This window comes from Bos mutus, chromosome 5, assembly GCF_027580195.1.
Source record: "Bos mutus isolate GX-2022 chromosome 5, NWIPB_WYAK_1.1, whole genome shotgun sequence".
In the NCBI taxonomy this organism is placed as follows: domain Eukaryota; kingdom Metazoa; phylum Chordata; class Mammalia; order Artiodactyla; family Bovidae; genus Bos; species Bos mutus.
The window spans coordinates 46,048,031-46,071,872 of NC_091621.1; the positions used below are offsets into that span (position 1 = coordinate 46,048,031).

Below are 23,842 nucleotides of genomic sequence, written 5' to 3' on the forward strand. Positions count from 1 at the left end.
TAAAGACTTAAAAAAAAAAAAAAGAGCTTAAACAATGCTAACACCCTGGAGCTACCTATGTTGGTAGAACTGAGAGAAGAGTGGGTGAGTTAAAGATCTCCAGGCAGGGTCTTTCCAAGTACAGCTGGTGTCCCACTTGAACTAGTTACAGGAGGGTAGGGGCTGTGTATGTGTTAAAAATGTGGGACTTCCCTCACAGTCCAGTGGTTAAGAATCTGCACTTCTACTGCAGGGATCCCTGGTCAGAGAACAAAGATCCCTTGACCATGAGCTGTGGCCAAAAAACAAACAAAAAGAAAAAACAAAAAATGCAAATTCTTGGGTCTCACCTTAAGACTTTTTGGGTCAAGATCTCTGGGAATAAAGCCCAAGTACTCTATTTCGGGGTTCCCTCGTGGCTCAGGAATAAAGAATCCGCCTGCCAGTGCAGGACACTAAGGTTCAATTCCTAGAGAAGGAAATGGCAACCCACTCCAGTACTCTTGCCTGGGAAATCTCATGGACAGAGGAGCCTGGCTGGCTACAATCCACAGGGTCACAAAAGAGTGGGACACGACTTAGCAACTAAATAATAACGTTCTGTATTTCAATGAAGCTTCCCAAATGATTCTTAGGTACATGGAAGAGCGTGGTCTTAAAAAACAGTTTTAAAACTATGGCAGTGGTAGAATCAGAATTTGAACTCTTCTCACTCTTAATGCAGAGAAGGCAATGGCACCCCACTCCAGTACTCTTGCCTGGAAAATCCCATGGACGGAGGAGCCTGGTAGGCTGCAGTCCATGGGGTCGCTAAGAGTTGGACCCGACTGAGCGATTGAGCGACTTCACTTTCACTTTTCCCTTTCATGCACTGGGGAAGGAAATGGCAACCCACTCCAGTGTTCTTGCCTGGAGAATCCCAGGACGGGGAGCCTGGTGGGCTGCCGTCTCTGGGGTCGCACAGAGTCAGACACGACTGAAGCGACTTAGCAGCAGCAGCACTCTTAATGCTTTCTAATATGGTACAGGTTGAAATACTCAATGATTACTTAGGCCTGTTAAACGACACTTCCTTGAATGAAGTGGACTAATACTTTCCCAGATTAACTTCCGATTCCAGAATGTTACTTTTACATTAATGGATGTCTTCAACTCTTGTCCTTTCCAGAACTCTGATTTCTGCCCATATGTAACACTAACCCAATTTTGCTGCCAGGCTATTCAGGTTTTCTTAGGTCAAAAATCTAAAATTTCTTTTAAGCTTTAAAAAAAGACTGTTTTTCCCCCAAGGCAACAAAACCTCAGTATCATCATTTAAAAAATATAGTTCTTAGAGGAATGAAATGAAAATAACATATGGAAAGAGCCTGATGCAGAACTAAAGGAAGCCTGCAGGAAGCGGTGATCCCTCTGCTGGCCACCTAAACTTGGCCAAGTCTGCACTTGTTCACCAATATCACCTTGGGGAACAGCACTACCCAGGTTCATGGGTTTCTTCCTCAATGGAGGTCAGCCAGGGAGTTACAGGGCTGCTACTTAATCGTTCCCTTTCCTTAACCTTCTTTTCCTCTTGAGGGCAGAGTCTGGGGACTCTCAGTAAACCCCTTGACAGGAAAGCTGGCAGGTGGGTAGCACCCCATGCTGGCCCCTCCGCTTTATAGGCCTGTTGCCTCTGAAGAAAACCTCACACAGGCCACGACTTGTGTTTTTCCCGCTTCACCGCAGTGGAAGGAAGAGAACGCCACTGGGAGACAATCCGCGGTACCAAAGAAACCTCCCTCTTTTCTGATATGGCTCTCTCCCAGTCCACAGCCTGAAGGTAGGGGGTGCTTTGGCTGTGCTGTTCATTTCTACCACTTTCATGGTTTATTTTTTAAATCGAGGGCTGCTGCCTAGAGGGACTGGTGGCTTTAGACGACCCACCAAACTCCACTGCTCGACACTTGAGATCCTGGGGCCAGAAGTCTGGAGGTTTCAGGATAAGGCAGGCACGAGTCAGGATGAGAAGAGAAAGCAGAGATAGGAGGGGAGAGTCTGGGGGTTGGGACAGCTCTGAAAGGGCAAAAGGGTGAGAAAAAAGCGTTTGCAAGCGACAGGTGAAATGAGCACTCTGGGATTTGACTTTCGACAGCTCCAAGGCGCCCTCCCCCAACCCACGAGACATCAAAGATGGCGCCAGGCCCGCGCGGCTGGAGGTCACCGGCAGGCGGAAGGGGCAGCCCTAACGCGCGGGGATACGGGGGCAAGGGAGGACGTGAGGACCCAGGTGGGAGCACGCGAGGTAAGGGCCTCAGACCATCCACGCGAGGTGGGCGCCCGGCGCGCGTGCGCGGCGCAACCCGGGCGCGAGGGCCCAAGGCCTTACCTGCTCCCAGTGCAGAGAAGACAGAGAGGGGCGGGGAGGGGGCGGGAATAGGAAAAGGAAGGCTCAGCGCAGGCGCGGCCCGGACCAAAGAGTCGCTCCGCCAAGGCTAGAGAGATTGCAAACTTGAGGGTGGGCCCAGGCACCACAGCGCCGCCTGCCAGCTCCGTGGCGGTAGCCGGCCGGTCACTCCACCTGGCGTTTGAGAGGAGAAACTGCAGGCAGAGCCTGAGAAATGAGGGCACTCCGCAGTGTAAGCCGATCCGTAACGTGGCCTGCGGTTTGCTCTGCACAGCGGCTGGGATCTTGGATTTGTGTCTCTTTTCCAAGCATGCGCGGTCACACTGCGGGGTGGGAAGAAGACCCAACTGTCCAGAATTTCAGTGTTAAATGGCTTACAATCGAGATGGGGTTCAATGTCCAAAATCTAGCAGGAGGAAGATGAGGTCACAGGAATCCCGACGCCTGTTGCCATCACCCAGGCTTTACGGATGGCAAAACTTATTCAATAGGTGGATAGTCAGGAAAAAGCCCGGCTGCCTCTAGTGGCTTCACCTTTATTTCCCTCTCCTTATTCCAGTGATCAACTATGAGAAAATCAGCATCAGGGACCAGAAGATAGGGGCTAAAGATGATTAGGGCTCGAGAGCCCTGACCCTAAGCATTCTTCCCTGAGGCCCGAGACAGTCGAGGAATAGAGGGCATCAGTGACCAGCAGTGAGGTTGGGAGGTCACCCCAGGCATGCCAGGGCCTCTGCTCAGGCTTCATCTACACGAGTTGAGATAAGCAGTCCCCCACCCCTAGGAGGTGCTCTTATGGAGGCCCCTCAGCTTCTTCCCCTTGACCTCTTGCTCGTCCTTTCCTCGATGGGAGAAAGTAGGGGGCCTCTTGGCCCTCGCCTCTTCTTCTAGGCTGCTTTATGTCCCAGGTAGGTCTGACCTGTTCCTCTGGAGGGAGGTCCACAAGGCCTACCCACTTCCCCTCACGTCCAAACCTCGGCCGTCCAGGGGCATCGTCTTGAACGCAGCACAAGAAACACGGGGAAAGCTCACCAAACCCCCATAAAAAATAAAAAGAAGGCCGCGGCTGTAAATAAAGCCAAATCCGCCACCCTCTGAGGGGCCGTTTGTCCTCCCCTCCTTGGCCCCGTCCTTCCCGCCGCCCCCTCCCGGCTCCCGGGCCCCGCGGCGCCCCGGCCCCGAGCTCCTCCATTTAATCGGATTTGGGAGAAGGGGAGGATAAATCACGGCAGCAGCTTTACGGTCCCGGAGGAGAGGCGAGCCGCAGCCAGGCACACCCCGGCCGGCGATAAAAACCGCCGCTGAAAGCCCACGGAGCAATTTCCCGGGACCCCGAGCGACGCCATTACAGGAATGTAATTTTGCCCGGATGAGGCCCCGAGTTTAATTATCCTCGCGGAGGAATTTCAATGCGGCCAATCCATCTTGCAGGCGGGCGGCAGAGGGATTTATATGGGCCCGTTATTTCACACCGATCCTCCATCTGCATTTTTATGGCCCTGAGCTTCTGAAAGGGAGGGGAAGGAGTAGGGAGAAATCGGAGAAGCGGGCGAGGAGGAGAAGAGTGGGAGACTTCCCGCCTTTCCTAAATCTAAGATTCCAGCTCGAGAATGAAGATTCTCACTGGTTCCCCTGAAATGCCCAGATCTCTCTCCAGTTCCAGTTGTTGACTCAGGGTGAGGTTGTGGGTAGGTGAGAAATGGAACTGGTATCCTTGGGAATCACTCAACAGGTCTACCAAGCGGTGCCAGACACAGGGTAAGATGCTCAGAGGAGAAAGGGAAAATAGGCTACAAGAATATCTCCTGGAGGACTTCCCTGGCGGTCCAGCGGTAAGGACTCCAAGCTCCCAATGCAGGAGGTGGGGGTTCAATCCTTGGTCTGAGAGCTAAGATATCTCATGCCTGGAAGCAGTTGGCAAAAAAAAAAAAAAAAAAATCTCCTGAGGTCCCCAGACACCCCAAGCCCGCCCACTGAATTCCTTTTAGCCCGCGGCTGCACATCCTCAGGGCAAAACTTCCACAGCTCGTAGGAGCTGCCAGCACTAGCCAGTTGTTACAGCTGTTTGTTGCGAAAATTTAGACCCCTCTCAGATATCTAACAATCCAAAGGAGAATTGGAGAAGGAGCCCGTGTCTGATATGTTTATTTCTCCCTTACCTCCATTCAGTGGTAGGCTCTGGATTCATACACCTGGCTTCCCAAATTGCTGTGTGACCTTGGGCAAGCTGTTTAACCCCTCTATATCGATCTTCTTTTATGTAATTTGGGAATGATAATAATTCTTCATAGTCGTTTAGTCACTAAGTCTCATCTGACCCTTTTGGGACCTCATGGACTGTAGACGGCCAGGCTACTCTGCGGGATATCTCCAGGCAAGAATACTGGAGTGGGTTGCCATTTCCTTCTCCAGGGGATCTTCCTGACCCAGGAATCGAACCCAAGTCTCCTGCTTGGTAGGTGGATGTCTTTACCACTGAGCCACCTGAGAAGCCCGATAATAATGCTTGCTCAGCAGCAAATATTGGGATAATATACATGAAGCTTTGGGGCTTCCCAGGTGGTGCAGTGGTAAAGAATCTACCTGCCAATGCAGGAGACGCAGTTTCCATGCCTGGGTCAGGACCATCTCCTGGAGGAGGAAATGGTAACCCCCTCCAGTATTCTTGCTGGGAAAATTCCAGGGACAGAGCAACCTGGAGGGCTACAGTCAATGGGGTTGCAAAGAGTTGGACTTGACTGCAGAGATACCTGAAGCTTTTAGCAAGGAGCTTGGAACTTAGTAACAGTTCAATAAATTCTAGTAATATAATAATACTGGGTGTTTTTTTTTTTTTTGGTGTTAGTAGTAGTGTTATCTGGAGAAGACAATGGCAACCCATTCCAGTACTCTTGCCTGGAAAATCCCATGGACGGAGGAGCCTGGTAGGCTGCAGTCCATGGCGTTGCTAAGAGTCGGACTCGACCGAGCGACTTCACTTTCACTTTTCACTTTCATGCATTGGAGAAGGAAATGACAACCCACTCCAGGGATGGGGGAGCTTGGTGGGCTGCTGTCTCTGGGGTCACACAGAGTCGGACACAACTGAAGCGACTTAGCAGCAGCAGCAGCAGTAGTAGTGTTATAGTTGGGAGCATGGCAGCTCAATTCTGCTCTGCTTCCTAGAGACTTTATTGCAAGCGTCTTGCAACGATAGCTCCTGAAAGAAACTAAACTATGGCTTACTGAACTTATTTACCTACATAAATCACACAAAGGAGTTACTTGACAGGTAAGTGGGTGGGGATCTGTGGGGAGGGCTGAGAATTCCCAGGGCTGTTGCTACCAGGTTTGCAACCAGACATTAAATCCGGAGGCATGAGACTATAAAACGTGGTTGGAGGTATGTGCAGAGGGGTGAATTTGAAGACAGCAAAATATGATCCAAGAGAACATTAGCTAAGGGTCTAGGGATTTTCTTAACCAAGGGCTTGGGAAAGGGTTCTTCCTTCACTTCACTGAGGGAAAACTAGGGTCCAGAAAGGAAAGGGTGTGGAGCCAGAACTATCCTTTCCAATCAATCCTTTTCTTTTCCTACCAGACCATGTAACAAGGTTGGCCTGATTGGCCAGTTTTTCTAAGGACTGTTAGTGGCAGATTCTGACTGGTTAGCCACCTCACTGCACAGTGGTGACGGTGAAATGAGATTGATCTTTTCTTTCTTAGGATTGGTTAACAACCCTCAGCGGGGCCAGAGACTCATTTTAATTGACTGGAGAGGCTAGGAGGGAGGTCCAGCACCTTTCATGTAGAAATTCTGAGAGTTCTTTTTCCACAAAGGTCACCAAGAAAGAGTCTTGACTGGCTTATGCATATTTGCCTTTGGTCTGGAAACAATAGCTTAGAGAAGAAAAATCAAGAGAGTCATGCAGGCATGCTACAGTTCAATGTGAAACCCAAACAGAGAGAGGGATTCACAGAGGGAAACAGAATAGTGGTAAAAAGAGAGAGACTAAGACACAGAAAAATGAAAGAAACAAAAAAGCCAAAGAGGATGGATTTGAATAATTTGGTTTTCATTTCTGGTGGTTTAAGAGGAGGGTACTTTATGATGCATTTTGTCAGATGCATATGTTGCCAGCACGTGGCATGGGAAGAACAGTTGTCTTGGAGGCAGGAGACTAGGAATCTGGTCCCAGCCCTGCTACTAACTAGCTGAGTAGCTATGCAAGTTACTTTATCTCTCAAAGTTTCAGTGTCCCCGTTTGGAAAAATCAAGGGGAGAAGTAGGTGATCAGTAAGATTCCATCCAATATTAACTCTCCTGATTCTCTTTCTGACAAGCAGTCTGTTTTCTAAAGCTGAAGTGGTAACTTTACACTGCCAATAAGGACTATTCTTGGGTGCTATGTTCCTCTATTTATTTGAGTTTGTTAATTTCAAGCTTTTGGGACTGGTAGGCACTGACTGATGGATTTTTCTATTTTCTCTTGCTAAATCAGTTCCCCAGAACAACAGGATTAAGCCATCAGTAAACCTCCCTACTCTTGGAGAAAAAAAAAAGTAGATGGAAGAAGAAAAAGTGTCATGGGTATCCAGGATTCCAAGACAGGGATCGTGGAAGGCTTGGTGAGAGATGGCCGGACAAGTTTTTGCTGGGAAGAACCTAAGTTCTTTTGAATTTGTAAGATGAACTTATACATGCCCTACATATTTATATAGAAACAATGATTAAGTATTTATGTGAACAAATTTGGTCCCTGCCATTTATTGTCTCCCAAGCCAAAGCACACACAGAGACAAAACAAAATGAAAGTCATTGTGATAATTGACATATATATACCACCCTATGTAAAGTAGATAGCTAGTGGGGGCCGATGTATAGCGCAGGGAGCTCAGCTTAGTGCTCTGTGGTGACCTATAGGGCTGGAAAGGGGCAAGGTGGGAGGAAGGTCCAAGAGAGAGGGGATTTATATGTACATATAGCTGATTCACTGTCTTGAACAGCACAAACTAACATATTGTAAAGTGGTTATACTCCAATTGAAAAAAAAAAAGGTCGTTGTGATACATTGTAAGAGCTTAAGACTGAAAGTTAGAGATCTGAATGTAGATGTGGGAATATCTTTAAAAAAATAATTTAATTAATTGATTTATTTTTGGCTGTGCTGAGCCTTCATTGCTGTGCAGTTTTCTCTGGTTGCAGAGAACAGGAGCTACTCTCCAGTTGCAGTGCCTTCTCTTGTTGCAGAGCACAGGCTATAGTAAACATGGGCTCAGTGGTTGCGGTTCCCTGGATCTAGAGCACAGGCTCAATAATTGTGGCCCACAGGTTTAGTTGCTCCAAGGCATGTGGGATCTTCCTGGATTAGAGATTGCTCCCATGTCTCCTGCATTGGCAGGTGGATGCCTCACCACTGAGCCACCAGGCAAGCCCTAAATTTGGGATTGTTCTTAATTATGTGACTTTGAAAAACATCAATTCACCTCTCTGGACTTCAGTTTTCTTAACTGCACATTGTAGGAAAACACTTGCTGATTATTGAATTCTTTTTTGGCTTTAAATATAAATAGCATAGATCTGTTCTTCCTGTTTTGCCCTCATCTCCTGTGACTTTAAGTATTCGACCAGTATTAACTGAGCATCTACTGTATGTGAGGTGCTGAACCATGTATTGTGATTAGGAATAAAAAAGGAGAAAGCACAGTCCCTTGTCTTCATAAGTTTATAATCAGTAGGAAAAACATGTACATATATAACTATAACTTGCAGCAAAATTTAATGGTTTATATGGGTTATAGGAGTTGAAGCAGTATAATTTCCATTTAGAATGATCAAGGGGGCACTATGATTAAAAAGTAGTTTTTTTCCTTCTTTTAAAAAAATTTAAAGTATTTGAATTACATAAAGGAATGCAATTAATGAGTATAATTTATGCAACAGATATTTTTGGAGATCCTACTATGTGCCAGGTGCTGTTCTAGGTGCTGGAAACACAGATGTGAATAAAATAAGACAAAAATCCTTGCCTCCTCAGAGATGACTTTAATATAAATTATGAAGCATAATAATAAAATAGACATCCATTAAATGACCCCCAGTTTAGGAAAAGAAAAAAAAAACCCTACTAATACCACTGAGCCCCCCTCCCCCATGCATCTCTCCTATAGTAAAGTAATCCTTGAATTTTATATTTATCATTTCAAGATTTTTCCTCAGATTTTTACCGTATTGCTTATTTTGGTCTTTTCCCCCTACTGTTCTAAAAGTGATATAATATTATTTGTATCCTTCTTTACTTGCTCTTTTCATTCAACATTATGTTTCTAAGATTCATTGAAGCTGATGTAGGTAGCTATAGTTTATTTACTTTCATTGATGTATCATTGGAGAAGGCAATGGCACCCCACTCCAGTACTCTTGCCTGGAAAATCCCATGGACGGAGGAGCCTGGTGGGCTGCAGTCCATGGGGTTGCTAAGAGTCGGATACGACTGAGCGACTTCACTTTCACTTTTCACTTTCATGCATTGGAGAAGGAAATGGCAACCCACTCCAGTGTTCTTGCCTGGAGAATCCCAGGGATGGGGATCCTGGTGGGCTGCTGTCTCTGGGGTTGCACAGAGTCGGACACGACTGAAGCAACTTAGCAGCAGCAGCAGCAGCAGCAGCAGCAGCTGCATCATAGCCCACCAATTTGTCAATTAATTTCCCTGTTGAAGAATATTTAGGATTGTTTTCAGCTGTTTGCCACTACAAACAATGCTGCTCAGAACATTTCTCCTAGTATACATGCGTAAGAGTTTCTTCAGGGTACATATGTATGAATTGCTGGGTTGAAGCATATGAATTTTTTAACCTCTCTGGATAATGTCAAATTGTTTTCCAATATTTATGCCTACTAAAGTATATAAAAGTTTTGATTGCTACCCTATCCTTACCAATTTTGGTTATTTAGTCAATCTGTTGGATATAAAATGGTGATTTGAATTTATACTTAATTATATTTGCCTTATTATTAGTGAAGTTGAGCATCTTTTCATATATTTATTGGCCACTCATGCTTCTCCTTATGTGAAATGCCTATTCATGTATGTCTTCTGCCCATTTCCTATTGGGTTATTTGTCATCTCCTGTGGATTTTTAGGAATTAACAAATATAGATTCCCTAGTCCTGATTCTTTGTCAGTATCAGTTATCTCCTTCCAGTTTTTAGCAGGGTTGGGATTTTAATAGAGGCTTAAAGGATGGATGATTTCAGTTCCAGCTCAGAGTCCTCATTTAGTTGGATTAATTAATTCTTAATTCATTCATCAAATATTTATTGAATGTCTAGCCAGACGTCATGCTAGACTCTGAGAATACGAATATATTCCACACTTGCTCACCAGTTACCACTTCCAAGATCTATCTGGGTTCAAGCCAGTGACATATCCTGGTGGACCCACTACTATGGCCTTCTAGCTGTTCTGCCTTTTCCAGTCTGGTCTTGCCATGGTCTACTCCACCCAATAAGCAGCTAAAGTGATCTAATGAAGTGTAGATCAGATCATGCAACTTAAAACTTCCCAATGGTTTTCCAGTTCTCATAGAAAAAAAATTCATTGTTCAGCTACACTAGACTCCTATTGACCCTCAGTCACACCACACTTACTTGTTTCTGCTCGGAACCTTTGCTGTTTCCTCCGCCTGGATCGTTCTCCTAGATTATGCTCACTCTCATTTCGTCTAGGTCTCATTTCAAATATCACCTCCTTAGAGAGTGCTTTTCTGACCACCCAATCTAAATAGCTGCCACTCCCCGGCCCCTTTTAACTTTCTGGCCACGTTGCTTGTGATATCTGAATTCCAGGACCAGAGATGGGTCCTGGACGGGTTCAGGGGTCCAGAGATTCCAGGGCCCGGCTGCCCGCTCATTGAAAGCTCAGAGTCTTAACCATTGGACCACCAGGAAACTCCTCTACCTTCCCTTCTTTATCTCATTATCCTCCTTCATTTTTCTTTTTAGCACTTACCATAGTTTTATTTTTATTGCTTTTTTCTTCACTAGAAGATAAGCTCCACTAGTTGAGAGACCTTGTCACCACTGTATCCTCAGCATTTAGAAAAGTGCCTGGCACTTAATAGGCTCTCAATAGAAATTTTGTGAATGATTGAATGGTGAATCAGATAGAGTCCTTGCCCTTAAAAAGCTTTAGTCTATCAGGGAATACAGGGAAGCAAAAGGCAAATAATTTCAACACAATTTGACAGTGTTCTAAGATGGATAAGCGCTGGATGCTGTGGGAATGCATAGGGAGGACATATATTTCGGTCCTGAGAACTAGTAGTCAAGGGAGGCTTCCAAGATGAGGTGACATTTACAAGAAACTCAAAGGACCTGGAAAGAGAAGGATGTTCCACAGAGAAAAAGCAGTAAGGACAAAGCTTGAAGAGAGGGATAAGTGGTCTCTTCCACAAAGGCAAGTAATTCAGCGTGGTCAGAATGAATAGTTGTGAGTGCAACAGAGTGCAGAGACTGGTTGTTAGTGGCTAGATCCTGAAGGATCTTGAGCATCAAACTCAAGCCGTTTGGATTTTATCCAGAAAGCAGCCAGAAGCCATTTAAACCAGAGAATGAGCTCAGATTTGCATTTTAGAAAAATCATTGTAGGTCTAGTGTGCAGAATGGATGAGAGGGGGCAGGACAGGGGACAGGGAGCGCTGTAGGGGACTGTCGTCAGAATCCAGGTGGGAGATGGTGGTGGCCTGAGCTCTGAGGTGATAGCTGGGATGGAGAAAAGTGGGCAGAGCTCAAGAGGTTTAGGAAGAAGAACCAATGGGCCTCAGTGATTGATTGTTATGGGGGATGAAGGAGGTGAGAGAGGTGAAGACAGTGCCCAGTTCTCTGGCCTGGGTCACTGAGTGGTGCCATTCTCTGATTGGAAAAGAGTCAGAGGGTTAGAGTGAGATGAGCAGGCCAACCCCTGATACTTGTGAGGCCCAGGGCAAGGTAAAAAATATAGCCTACATACCAAATGTCTAAATATGTACAAGTTATAAATCAAAGTTAACAAACTGTTAAATAAAACATGTTCTACCCTCTTATCTTGACAAATATATCAATATCAGTTGGAAGATTTATATTTAGAATCCTGGGACTCTTCCAGCCCCAGTCTGACCCTCGGGTTCTCTCTCCATTTCGTACTCCATCCCACTACCTGAGGGGCTTCACACCAAAGTGCGTGCTGGGGTCAGCCTCACCGCTAAACTCCACACCAACAAGGCTGGTGCTGCGCTCCCCAGCAGCTCCTTCTGTGTTTTCAGGAAATCAAACCCCAGGAAGAGGTCCTGGAAGTCAGCCTGGGGCAAATTGACAGGATAGTCTGGCCACTGGAGCATGGTCTAGGAGTGGGCAGGCGTGAGCTCTGGGTAGGCACACCCCCTTGGCCTAAAGTTATCTGCCCCCTGCAAGAGGAAGAGACCCTCTAAAACTGTCACCCAGGGTAGAGGTCCCTCTTGCCTGGTCTAAGGGCATAGACTCTGAAATCATACAGACTGGGTTCAAACCCCTATTCTCATGTTTATTTACTCTTCTTTGAACCTGGGCAAACTCTCTGAGCCTGTTTCCTTCCATGTAAAATGGCAATAGTAATATCTACCTCACAGAGTTATTGTGAGAATTAAATAAGGGTATCAGTCTTGGGTGTCCTTTGAAGGACTAATGCCAAGGCTGAAACTCCAATACTTTGGCCACCTCATGCGAAGAGTTGACTCATTGGAAAAGACCCTGATGCTGGGAGGGATTGGGGGCAGGAGGAGAAGGGGACGACAGAGGATGAGATGGCTGGATGGCATCACCGACTCAATGGACGTGAGTTTGAGTGAACTCCAGGAGTTGGTGATGGACAGGGAGGCCTGGAGTGCTGCAATTCATGGGGTCGCAAAGAGTCGGACACAACTGAGCGACTGAACTGAACTGAATATATGCAGAGCACTTGGTATTTAATATTCCCCTCCTCACCTCCCCAGTTTACATTGTTTTCTTCCCATTCATCACCGCTTTCCCTCAAACTAATCATGGAGGCTGGGGAAAATATGAAGTTTGTTCTAGGTAAATTCTTTTTTTGTTTTTTCTGGGAGGAGTGGTTCCAGGAAAAAGGAGTTTATAAAGGAAACAGTAACAATCCAGGCAGCAGTAATCCCAGCTCAGGCTGGGGCCGTGTGGGAAAGGGGGAGTCAGTTGTCTTGTGTGTAGATGAATGAGAAATGGTAATAGCATAATTGCTTTTACAATCTGTTTGTTTTGCTGACAGTAGCAGCTGGTTACTGTTTCAATTCTTGGTTTTCATGTTAAGACAGGGGAAGAAGGTGTGAATAGAAAAAGAATAGAAAATCCAAACGTAATGTCTTGGAGACCAGGAAAATGGTCAGAGAAACATGGTTGAAAACACAGATGGTTTCCATCTTTCAGACATGGCCTGGTCCTCTCATTAAGTTGATCTTGTGTTGTTGTGTAACATGTATAGATTCTTACCACATGCTGTCACTCTCTCTACTCCTGCAGCTAGAATGCCCTTTCGCGGCTTCTCAGCCGTTCCAGATTCCACTCTGTATTTCAGGCTCACTCCCTCCACGGTAAGTGTGACCCTCCCCACTTCCTCTGAGCTCTTCCTAGTCTGTCTGTGCTGTACTAGGTCGCTCCAGTTGTGTCGATTCTTTGGACTCTATGGGCCATAGCCCACCAGGCTCCTCTGTCCATGGGATTCTCCAGGCAAGAATACTGGAGTGGGTTGCCATGCCCTCCTCCAGGGGATCTTCCCGACCCAGGGATCAAACCAGCATCTCTTACATCTCCTGCATTGGCAGGCGAATTCTTTACCACTATGCCACCTGGAAAGCCCCTAGTCATATCACCTGGAATTTATTCATGGTCTTAATATGTTCAGTCTTGTTCTCCTATCGTTTAAAAATTATTTTAATTTTTTAAAATTTATTTATTTGACAGAGTGGCATGTGGGATCTTAGTTCCTCAACCAGGGATCGAACCTGTGCCCCCTGCAGTGGGAGCTCGCGCCTTAACCACTGGATTGCCAGGGAAGTCCTGTTCACTTATCCTTTTATGTGCACAAGTCTTGTCTCCCCAACAAGAGTTTAAGCTTATTAAGGGAAGGAACTATATTTCTATTTCTCTTCCATTTCCCATAGTGTCTATATATTCACTTAATATACATTTATTGAGTTACCATGTGCCTAAACTGGGGTTCAGGTGCTGGGGATACAAAAATGAAATATATATATTTCCTCTTCACTAGTGAAGCTAGTAATGGACTCATGGTTTAATAACTGCCTATAAAAGTGTTGAACACATAATGGTTCCTCAATAGAGGTTTGATGGATTGATGAACCATGCTGCTTTTTGACTAGGCATTCAATGAATGAATGAATGAATGAAATTACTGGATAGCAACCCTGCAAGCTGTTCCAGGTGTATCCCTCTTATATGAAACAAGTTCTCACAGACTTAAAGGTGTGAGACTGGTTTGAGGGGAGAAGTGCTCTCTAGAGGCATCAAAACAGAGAGCCTACTGTCTTTTCAAGGCAGTGTTCACTCCTTTCCTTAAGGCCTAGTGATTAAAACACAAAGCATTTTACAGGCATTGGTGAATGCCTTTTGCCAATTTGGGTCATTCAGGTTGTAAATTATGAGAACTGTGTGCATTTTTCATAATAAAAAACAGCTATTATTGAATATTGATTATGTGCCAGATATTTTGCTGATTTCTTTACATGAATTATTTAAATCCTAACAACAACCCTATGAAGTAAATATGATTATTATCCCACTTTACAGAAGAGGAAACTCAGGTACAGGTAGGAAGCAAGAAAAGACAGAACTTGAATCCAGGAAGTCTGTGCTGTCCAGGCGATGATTGGGAGAGTGGAGAGCTGAGTTCTTCAGCCCGCCCTGCTGTGTGCTTGCTGTGTGACCTGCAAAAATCATCTCAGGTCTCTGGTCTTCGGCCCCTTCTGATCACCAATCTTAAAGCCTACTCTTTTGAATTCAAGTCCTCTGCTTCTCCACCAATATTAATTGCCTAAATCTGGTTGTGATCCCCTAAATCTCATCTTTCATCTCCTTGTAGTGTAAAATGCAGCTTATGATATTGTGTTATTCATAACTGGAGCATCCTTTTGAGACATTATATATGAAGACCTTGATGACTTCTTGAATGTCTTGGTTCATGGCTGCAGCTGATAGAGCTGCAGAAGGACCCCTGAACCCAATTTCTTCCTGTGACTCCATCCCTCAACTCCTAGTTAAGTAAAAATATTTCCCAGTATTAGGATGCTTGTTATCATGAATCCATTCAGAGGACACAGCCAAAATCAAGCACTAATCAAAAGGAAGGTGGTGGGTCTGATTCATTTCTGTGTGTGGAGATTGATCAACACAGGCAAGAGATTGAGACCAAGTAACATGAAAGAGTAGGCAAGAGTGGATTTGAAAGGTCGATTTCTCTGAGGAGCCTCCACATAGAAACTGAAGCTGCTCAAATCCTCCATTTTGTCCCTTCATAGCTGGAATTTTTACTTCCTTGTATGCAGACAAAGGATAATAATTATCTGAACAAGTGTGCTTGTTTAGCTGGCATCAGTGTTTTAAATTGGTATGCTTAAATACCAATGGCTTGCTGTACCCCTCATGTTGCTATTTGACTCAGCTCTCTCTGCTTAGTCTATTTTGTCTGTGCATCAAGAGTAGCTGTGTGTTTTGTTCTCACCAGGGTAGCCTCTGGCTGGGGTGCCTACTAGTGTCCTTTCCTAGAGCTTCTTTAATACCAGGCAGCCTGGCAGGATGGTTTTTATGTCCCTGCCCTCACTTCCTTCCCTGCCTCCAATTTCCTCTTGTTGTTTTCCAGAATCATTTGCATGGTTCACCTGTATTTTTCCCAACCTTCTCTATCTCTGTATACAATTCTACAGAGAACAGGGACAAACATCTACTAAAGAGAAATCAATCTCTCCCCCGGCCACCCCACCCCTTCTCTCCCTTTCTCTCTCTCTCTCACACACACAAACACACACAGAATGTATGGCAGACTTCATTTCTCTTCTGACCTTATCATGCTCCCAAATACCAAATCAAGATCACTCCCAAAACCCAAACCCAAGCCTAAAAGCAACACAGAGAAAGAGAGAATCACTTTTCTTCTAGGAGATGAATGCACCCCTTTTGGGGATCCACCTGAGGTTACTGAAGGGCTTAATTTCTGAAGAATCTGCTTCTGTCAGTTTTTCCTGTATTCCTGTGTGTTATGGGTTTGTAAAGATGTCTTCCTTAAGCAGAAGTTAACTTTGGTTGTAGGTTATAATTCTAACTGTGAGTGTGGGAGAGAAATTTTGGTGAGGACTAAAATCCTGTCATCATTTAAAAGGGATTCCAAGGGAAGTCCTGGTACCCGCCTTCTGGGAGGCAGATCTCTGGGTCAGATGGGATGAACCAGAGGAGGGAACACTTGAACTTTGTTTACAAACCAGCATAACATACAATGACAAACGAGTTCACGCAAGGGCACCCACAGCTTCAAATGGAGGACAGAACTGGGAAAGAGTGTTGGCACAAGGGCAGTACTGAGAAAATTAGGAAAGTTTCTTGGAGGAAGCAGTGCGCGGCGAGGGGGCCTGGGAACCGTGGCTGAGGGAACGCACACCCGGGCTGCCTTTCCCGGGGTCTCCTGGTGGCGAGCTGGGTGAGGTGCTCTCTGGGCAGGTCCGCTGTCTGCCTCCCTCCATTACCGATCTCTCCGGCTCTCTCGCCTCCTGCATGCCATCCCCGGGCCCCTTCCTCCACATCCACTCCTCCTAGCTCCCCCTCGATAATCTTCTGATATCTCTTCAAATCCAATTATCGAATTAATTGACGTGCTAACCGAGAGGCAAACAGAAAGGGGCGGCAAACACCGGTCGGCTCAGATTTATCCTCCGGCCTCCATAGGCCCCGGCCGGGCGAGATTTACTGGGCCTCGAACACGACGACAGTTCAAACCTTTGATTAATCATGTTTTTCTCCCGGCCCCATAATTTAGTTGCTCTTTTTCCCTCCCTGCTTTTTTTTTTTTTATCAGTGGAAACAGAGACAGAGTCCTCATCAGCTTCAATTACAAATATTAAGCCCCCGGACAGCACTTTGACAGAGAGGCGGCCAGCCCCAACTCCTTCCCGCCCCCCTAAATCATCCCCGAATTAACATCACAATCGGCGGCTGGCGCGCGTTCAGATTTAAATGGTGGCATATTGTTCGCGGACGGTCTAGTTCAGACCAGCGGGTTCTCAGTTCCCGGTGGCGGCCCCCGCCGCTCCCCTCACTGCCCCCTCCTGCCTCCCGGGATGCTGTGACTCAGGAGCCGCGGGAGGCTCCGGAGCCGGGTCTCCTGCAGCGGAGGCTGCAGGCGGGGGTACACCGGAGTGGGGCCGAGCGGGCTGGTGAGAGGGGGTAGAGTGAGGAGGAGGGGGCGAGTCAGGCACACGGAGAGGGAACTGCAGATGTAGGGTGGAGGGGAGGAGGGGCCGAGGCCGGGCAGAGGCGGGTGAGTTTGGGGGTAGCGGAAGAACGGCACTGATGAAAATGAGATGCAAATGAAGATGCAGAAACCACGGGTTTGAGAATGCCACTATATAGCCACTATATGGCCGCCTCGACCTTGGCGCGGTCTGCAGGGCATCCTTGGGTGGTTGTGGAGGGGCCATTCTGCAGGGAAATCTCTTGCTCTTTGAGTCTTGCGATGTGAAAGAAGAACGTGGGACAAGATTTCTCGTTTCCTGAGTATGTTAGAGAAAATGGTTCATAAACTACAGCCAGGAGGCTTGAAGGGAGGCCTCAGAAAGGACTTCCTAAATGGGGAGACTGAGTATGAGGCTGGAATACCTCCGGGGATTTTTTTTTTTTTTTTTTGGATTAGAACACCTTCGAGGCAGCCAGATTTCTCTGAAGGCGTTTTGGGGAAACGGTAACTATTTGGCTCTGTCCCACTGTGGAGGAGAAAAGGAAGAGTGATTCTCCTGACCCCATTAATCCTTTAAGAATGAAGGAGCTCAGGAAGAAAAATGACAATCCAAGAGTCTAGGTTTCCAGATATTCTCATATCCACCTGTCTCTCCGGTCTTGCCCGCAGCCATCTCCGGGACCTCATTTCTGCCTAGCAACATCACAACCAATCAAGATGCAACTAGGCCTGGCAGTTCGGCTCATCCTTCACTGGGATTGGCTGCTGGCGGTGAGCGCATCCTAAGTTTTCATTGGCTGACGGCCACCTGTATGGAAATGAGAATGACAGGGGACTCTCAGCGCCTTCTCTGCTACGTGGACCTGTGGCTTACTGCACTGAAACCTGCAAGCTCAGAGCCAGAACTCCTGGGCTTTTTTTCTGCCTTCTCTCCCTGTTCTTCCCCCAAAGAGATATCTCAAACTTTTCCCTCAGCTCCTCTGTCTGAGGCCCAGTCGGAAAGCAATTCGCAAAAAATAAGGCGAATTTGTATACTTTTTTGCATTTTCTTTGCCTTCTCTCGGTTCTGTATCAAGATTTTTCCCCTTCCGTCCAATGCTATGACAGTTCTTGATCCTTTCTCTCTTCCATGTCCATCCAAGGAGCGGCTTCTCTCCGTGTGGAGTCCCTCGGGCCCTGCCCCCTGTTGCCTCAAACCCTCCCTTCGGGCTCAGCTCCACCAAATTCCCAATTGCCCCCTTCCTCCCTCTCAGGATCCAGGCGCCTCGCACAACGATCTAAAGCCCAGTTTAGAAGGGAGTTAGAGGGGGAGAGGACTCCCCCACCTCCCCCCAAAAAAACCTCCATCCTCGCTCCCCATCCATTTTCTCCGAGGGAGCCGAGTTTGACAGCGAATTCATTCCGAGAGGGGAGGGTGATTTATTCTTCAAATATACCGACAAGTGCGGGCATGATGGAGCCCATTAAAATGTTGGGAGATTGTTTTTATGATTGAAGTCTGTATTACTCCAACCATAAAGAAAGAGAGCAAGGAGTCATTAGCATTTTCATGATGGTGTATTTCTGCTTGTCTCCGCGCCATCACTCATCTTTACTGCCCGTCCCTTTGCTCTCGCTCTGCTACAACGAGGAGAGACTGCAGCCTGAGTTGGGGTTGGGGGTGGGGGGAGGCGGGGGCCAGAGATCCCCTCGCCACTCTGCCCTTCACGCCAAATCCTCACCCTCCCTGGGACGCAGATCATGGGGTGAGAGGCCAAACGCAGACAATGATGTGCCTCAGCTTTCTCCAGCCTGCTCTCCCTGCCCCTGACTGATGGAAGCTGGGGGTCTTGTCCAAATGGTGCTTGGAGATCTGCACAGACCTGGGTTGAGAAAGGCGGAATACCCCTTCCTTCCTCTGGCTCTTCACTTCCTGGCCTACACCATTTAGAACTTTCCAGGGTTATCCATATAGAGAGAAAGTCAGAAATTCCTGGCTGAGTGCCCTGGGCTAGAGACATCAGAGTAGGAGAGGACAGAAGGAGGAGACCCCAAGTCCCTAGGTTTGGAGACTGAGTTGGGAGGAAATTGGAAACCTGGATCTTTGGCTTCTGTCTTTGCTACTCCCTCTTTAGGGTTAAAATCTTCTGTCACTACCCTAATTCCCTTGCTCTTGCTCTCTCCTAATTCCTTAAGTCCTTGATTCTTTCTACCCAGTACTCACAGGTACTCCAAGGAACAAATTCATAACCTCCATGAGAATAGTGGAGCTCAAAATAATCATTGTCAAGATAAGAGCTTGGAGAAAGTTGGTTACAGGTGAAACAGTGTCTACAGGTACCCAAGGATTGTGGGAGTCACCTGTCCTCACCCCTGGCTCCGGACAAGACTCATAACCCAAAGAAACATTCATTCTAGGTTGGACACAACCTTGCCTCCGTACCCTATTGAGCCAAATTGTGTGGTGGCATTTGTGTGAGCATTGGTTGGGATAAAGGCTAGTTTAAGGGTGGTGAGAAAATGGAAGTGTAAGCTCACAAGAAATCAGTGGTGATAATAACAATTAGTGGACCACTTTCCTGTTGGTTCAGTGCTTTCTCATGGATGTCTCACAACAACCTGAAAGGTAGGTTCATAACTGCCATTTTACAGATGAGGAAACCAAGGCTCAGGTGAGTGTGTGTGTGTAATTTAAGATCACTTAGCTAGTAAACTGGGCTGTTTTCATTATCTGATACTGCCTGAGAAGGAGTTCAAGAGCTCTAAAGTGGAAGTCAAGATGACCCATAAACTTCATTTGAGTTTATAAGAAGGTGGGGAAGACTCTCTGCTGCTGCTGCTGCTGCTGCTGCGTCGCTTCAGTCGTGTCCGACTCTGTGCGACCCCATTGACGGCAGCCCACCAAGCTTCCCCGTTCCTGGAATTCTCCAGGCAAGAACACTGAAGACTCTCTAGTGAGTGTTAAATATTTTGGGAGAAATCTTAGTAGGAATAGTCATCCCTTGGCCACCAGAGCTGGGGACCTAGTGGTGGTTAGCATTGCTAGGATTAACCCTTCTCTTATTCAGGGAACATTTATTGAGCAGCTAGTATGTGTCATCTTATGACTGACCCCTCCCCTTTCACAGGCCTCCTCCTCCTTTTGAGAGGGGGTATATGATAGGGCTCTGGGGTCCTGGGCAGAGTTAGAGCCCTGGGCAGCTGGGCAGAGATGGAGGCAAAGCGGGGTACAGAGGTGAGAGCCCCCCTACAGCCTGCACAGTGCCCAGAGGCAGTTGCAGCAGCAGCCCCAGATTTACAACTGCCCTGGCGCTGATGCCATAAAAGCAAACGATCCTTCTCTGTACTAATTTCTGTGTAATTAGATCTCTCCTGGCATGGAAAGTGGGGAGTGGGGGTGGCCAGGAGGGGAGGGTGCCAAGGACTCTTCACAGAGGTGGAAGGAGGGGTTGTGGGACACGCATGGCTTCGTGTGGCCGAGCTTGGGCACAGGGATCTGCGTGCACTGTGACAAAGATGGAAAAGGAAATCATGCACACACGGAATGCGAGGAGGCAGGAGTCCTGATATGGTAACACCCTTGTGCCCAGGATAGGGACAAAGCTGGTGTCCTGCACAAAGATTCTGAAGCCAGAAGAATAACTCCTGTGTATACATAGGAAGAATTGAAATCCTTGGAGGAGTTGCATATGGATACCCCCACAAGCAGCCAGATAACCAAAATCCCACAGAGAAGCCTGAAGAGTGAAAAAAAAAAATGTGTGGCCCCATCACATTTACAAAAGACTATAGGTGGCTTAGATGGTAAAGAAATGCACCTGCAATGCAGGAGCCCCGGGTTCGATCCCTGGGTTGGGAAAAGCCCCTGGAGAAGAGAATAGCAACCCATTCCAATATTCTTGCCTGGAGAATTCCATGGACAGAGGACCCTGGCGGATTACAGTCCATGGGGTCTCAAAGAGTTGGACATGACTGAGCGACTAACACACACATACACATGTATCTGCTCTCATGTTTAACCTGCATGAGAGCAGATACACACTTCTTAAATGCAAAAATGACAGCAGCTACACTAAATAGGAACTCAAGAAATGTTTATTTCCTCCTCTGCCCCCACCTATTGCTTGCCCACCTCTTGGAGGCAGAAAACTAAAAGATGAAAAATGTCTTTTTTTTTTTAAAGCAAAATTTTCTTTAAGATATTTGAAGATAGAAAAAAAAAAAAAAAAGAATTAGAGGAATGTGGGGATGGTTAAAGAGGGAACAATCCCGGAATCTTGACTTTCCTTGGGAAGAACAGTCTTGAATGGAAAAAGTATATAGTTATTATTACTATCCCCCCATCCCACCCCATGGTGACAAACAATGGCCTTGGGTATGGCAGTAATGTCATTTGGGACAACACTTATACAGAGCTAAGTATTCATTATTCACGGCAGTATATTCGTGGAGGCACCTCAAAGGGCCTCTTATCCAGGCTCCCTCTGCAGCCCAGATTTCTTTCACAGTAAGCCTGCCAGGGCATCAGCCAGCTTCTGCTTCAGTATTTCTCCCCAAAAGGAGCTCTTTACTTCATGAGCAGTTTGCCCTCTGTCACTGGACAGCTGTAATGGTTAGATATTTTTCGGTAGAATTGAAATCTGTCCTCTTTTAAATTTCAGAATATACTGTTTCTAACTGCCTGTCATATCTCGAGTTATTCTAATGTTTTAAGACCAGTTCAATCAAAGCATTAATCATCCCCCCACAACAGCAATAACAATTAGATACCCATTGGAAAATCAGGAGATTCTGATCTGCACAGATGACTGTCATGTACTTATCTTAAGCCCTTGTTCTAATGGGTAATTCCTGATTAACCTGAGTAATGAAAATGTATCACAATAAAGAAAGATTTGTCATGCCTTGTTATCACTTCATAAGGCTGTCCTTCTACATACCTGCCATAACATCAGGATATTTCTATCCCAATAAAACATGATCATGATGTGCTTGGCTAATAAAAAGGAAAAAAGCCACGTATTAAAAATATGTTTAAAATGATTTGCGTGAGTGATGTAAATATAAACCACCACCATCATCAGTGTCAACAATATCCTCAGTTCATTTGCCTTTTGCAATCCCTGCCGCATCTTTGGGGTGGGAGGTAAAGGAAAAGGGAGGCAGAAAATTAGCATCTATGGGCTACACTCACAATAACCCTGTGAGATGGGTATTAACATGCCTTTCAAGTGAGGAAATTGGACTCAGAGAAGTTAGGTAACTTGCCTGAGGTCAGATGGCTAGTACAGGGAATCAGGATTTTAACCTAGGTAAGTCTGCTTCCAAAGTCCACACTTTCCCCCCTAAACTCGGACAGGTAAATTTTACTTTGATGCCCACAGAGCCTCAACGAGTGGGTTCATACATGACGTTAGTGAGGCGTCTGTTGCTCTCAGAGACCTCCCCCTTCGCAGTCTGGACTCCCTGAGGGGCAGCCAGGAGTTCAGAGCCTGAACTTTGTGACTTTTGTGCTCGGTCATATTACTGCCATCACCCAGGGGTGCCCACATACAATCTCAGGTGGGGTACCACAGGCACCGTGACCGCTGTACGGTGACACCCTCACAAAACACAGTGTCGTATTCAACCCACGCTGCGACCCACACAGGCCGGCTGTTCCTTCCCTTCTCCTGAGCAGTGAGGTGCGCAGCCGGCAGGGGTCGCCGGCACACCAGGAATTACCATTCGCTGGGCCCGAACAGAACGGAAAGTTCCTCCTCTGTCTTCTCCTAAAATCTCTCACTAATCCCTCCCCTTTCCTGCTTTCCCTTTCTAGCACCCCTCCCCTTCCCCAGGCCCTGTAGTTTCCTGTTGATAAGCTGGATAGTTGCTCCTTATATAGCACCTAAACTGCCCAATCCCAGCCTAGACTAGGGACCAGGGTTTCAGGCTGTCAGTCCTGCTTTGGGGATGCAGGTAGCAAGTAAGGAGCCTGGATTGCGCAACCTTCGGGTTCGCCCTTGACCAATTAAGAGTCTGCCTCTTCTCAGTGTCTTCCCAGCACCATGTCTTGATCATCCATTTATTGTCCCATTGTTCATGTAACGTATGTCCCAAACATCCCGAGACTCCCAGGGTCCCTTAGCTGCTTCATCTTGGGACAGCCTAAAAATGAAGGAGGCGGCAAATCTCTGGTGGAGTGAGTGACCTGTGACCTGTGGTTTTAGATGAGAAATCACAATTTGGGGAGTACAGGGGAAGGACCCAGGTACCCTGATTCCCAACAGAAAGAGGGGTCAGGCGTCTGCTCCCTGCAGGAAAGCTGTGGTCGCCTTCTGGGAGTGGCATTTCTCTGCTCTTTTCTGCCTCTCCCCTCCCATGCTGTAGCAACAACGCCCCAGCTTTTCCAAGCCCCCTTCTCTCTGCAGCCCCTCCCGCAACTCCTGGAGCCCAGTGATTGGCGGCTGCCTGCTGCAGGGCCGGCTGGGTTTATGGCTTTGCGGCAGCTGGGGAGAAAGCGAGGCCAGAGACAGAAAATGGAAACCAACCAAGAAATCGAGAATGATGAAAGAGTAAAAGAGAGGGAGACTGAGAGACAGAAAGACCTTGAGAATATCAGATACGCCAAATCAAAGTAATGAGAGGGACAGACTGAAGCACAGATGGACACAAAGAAAATCATAGAGATGGTGATAAAAGATGAAAAAATGTAAGAGGGATGGGATGAAAAAGAAAAGAAGAGCACACAGGAAGACATTTGGATGAGCCCCGAGAGTGGGGATGTTCAGGGCTTCCCAGGGCAACAGGAATTGCTGGTAGTACGTAAGGGACTGTACATCTAGGGTAGACATCTAGGGATTCCTAGAAATTCTGAGACAGAAGAGGCCAGAGGATCTTGCAGTTCTCCCTACACCTGTGCTACCATTTATCTGTTCTAGCCTTTTCCATGGTCACACCCTCCTGGAATTTTAAAGGTTTTTACCAAAAATGTCCTCCTTAAGAATGACCCATGGGACTTCCCTGGTGGTCCAGTGGTTAAGAATCCACCTGCCAA

General features: G+C 46.8%; 1 long non-coding RNA gene across 1 annotated transcript; it reads left to right on the forward strand.

Annotated features, from left to right (window-relative positions):
- The first annotated feature begins 1,661 nt into the window (after positions 1-1,661).
- On the forward strand, positions 1,662-18,346 carry LOC138987943 (uncharacterized). The gene is made up of 3 exons (XR_011464245.1): positions 1,662-1,798; positions 2,111-2,260; positions 17,497-18,346. It is a non-coding gene; the product is annotated as an uncharacterized lncRNA (long non-coding RNA).
- The last annotated feature ends 5,496 nt before the right edge of the window (positions 18,347-23,842 follow it).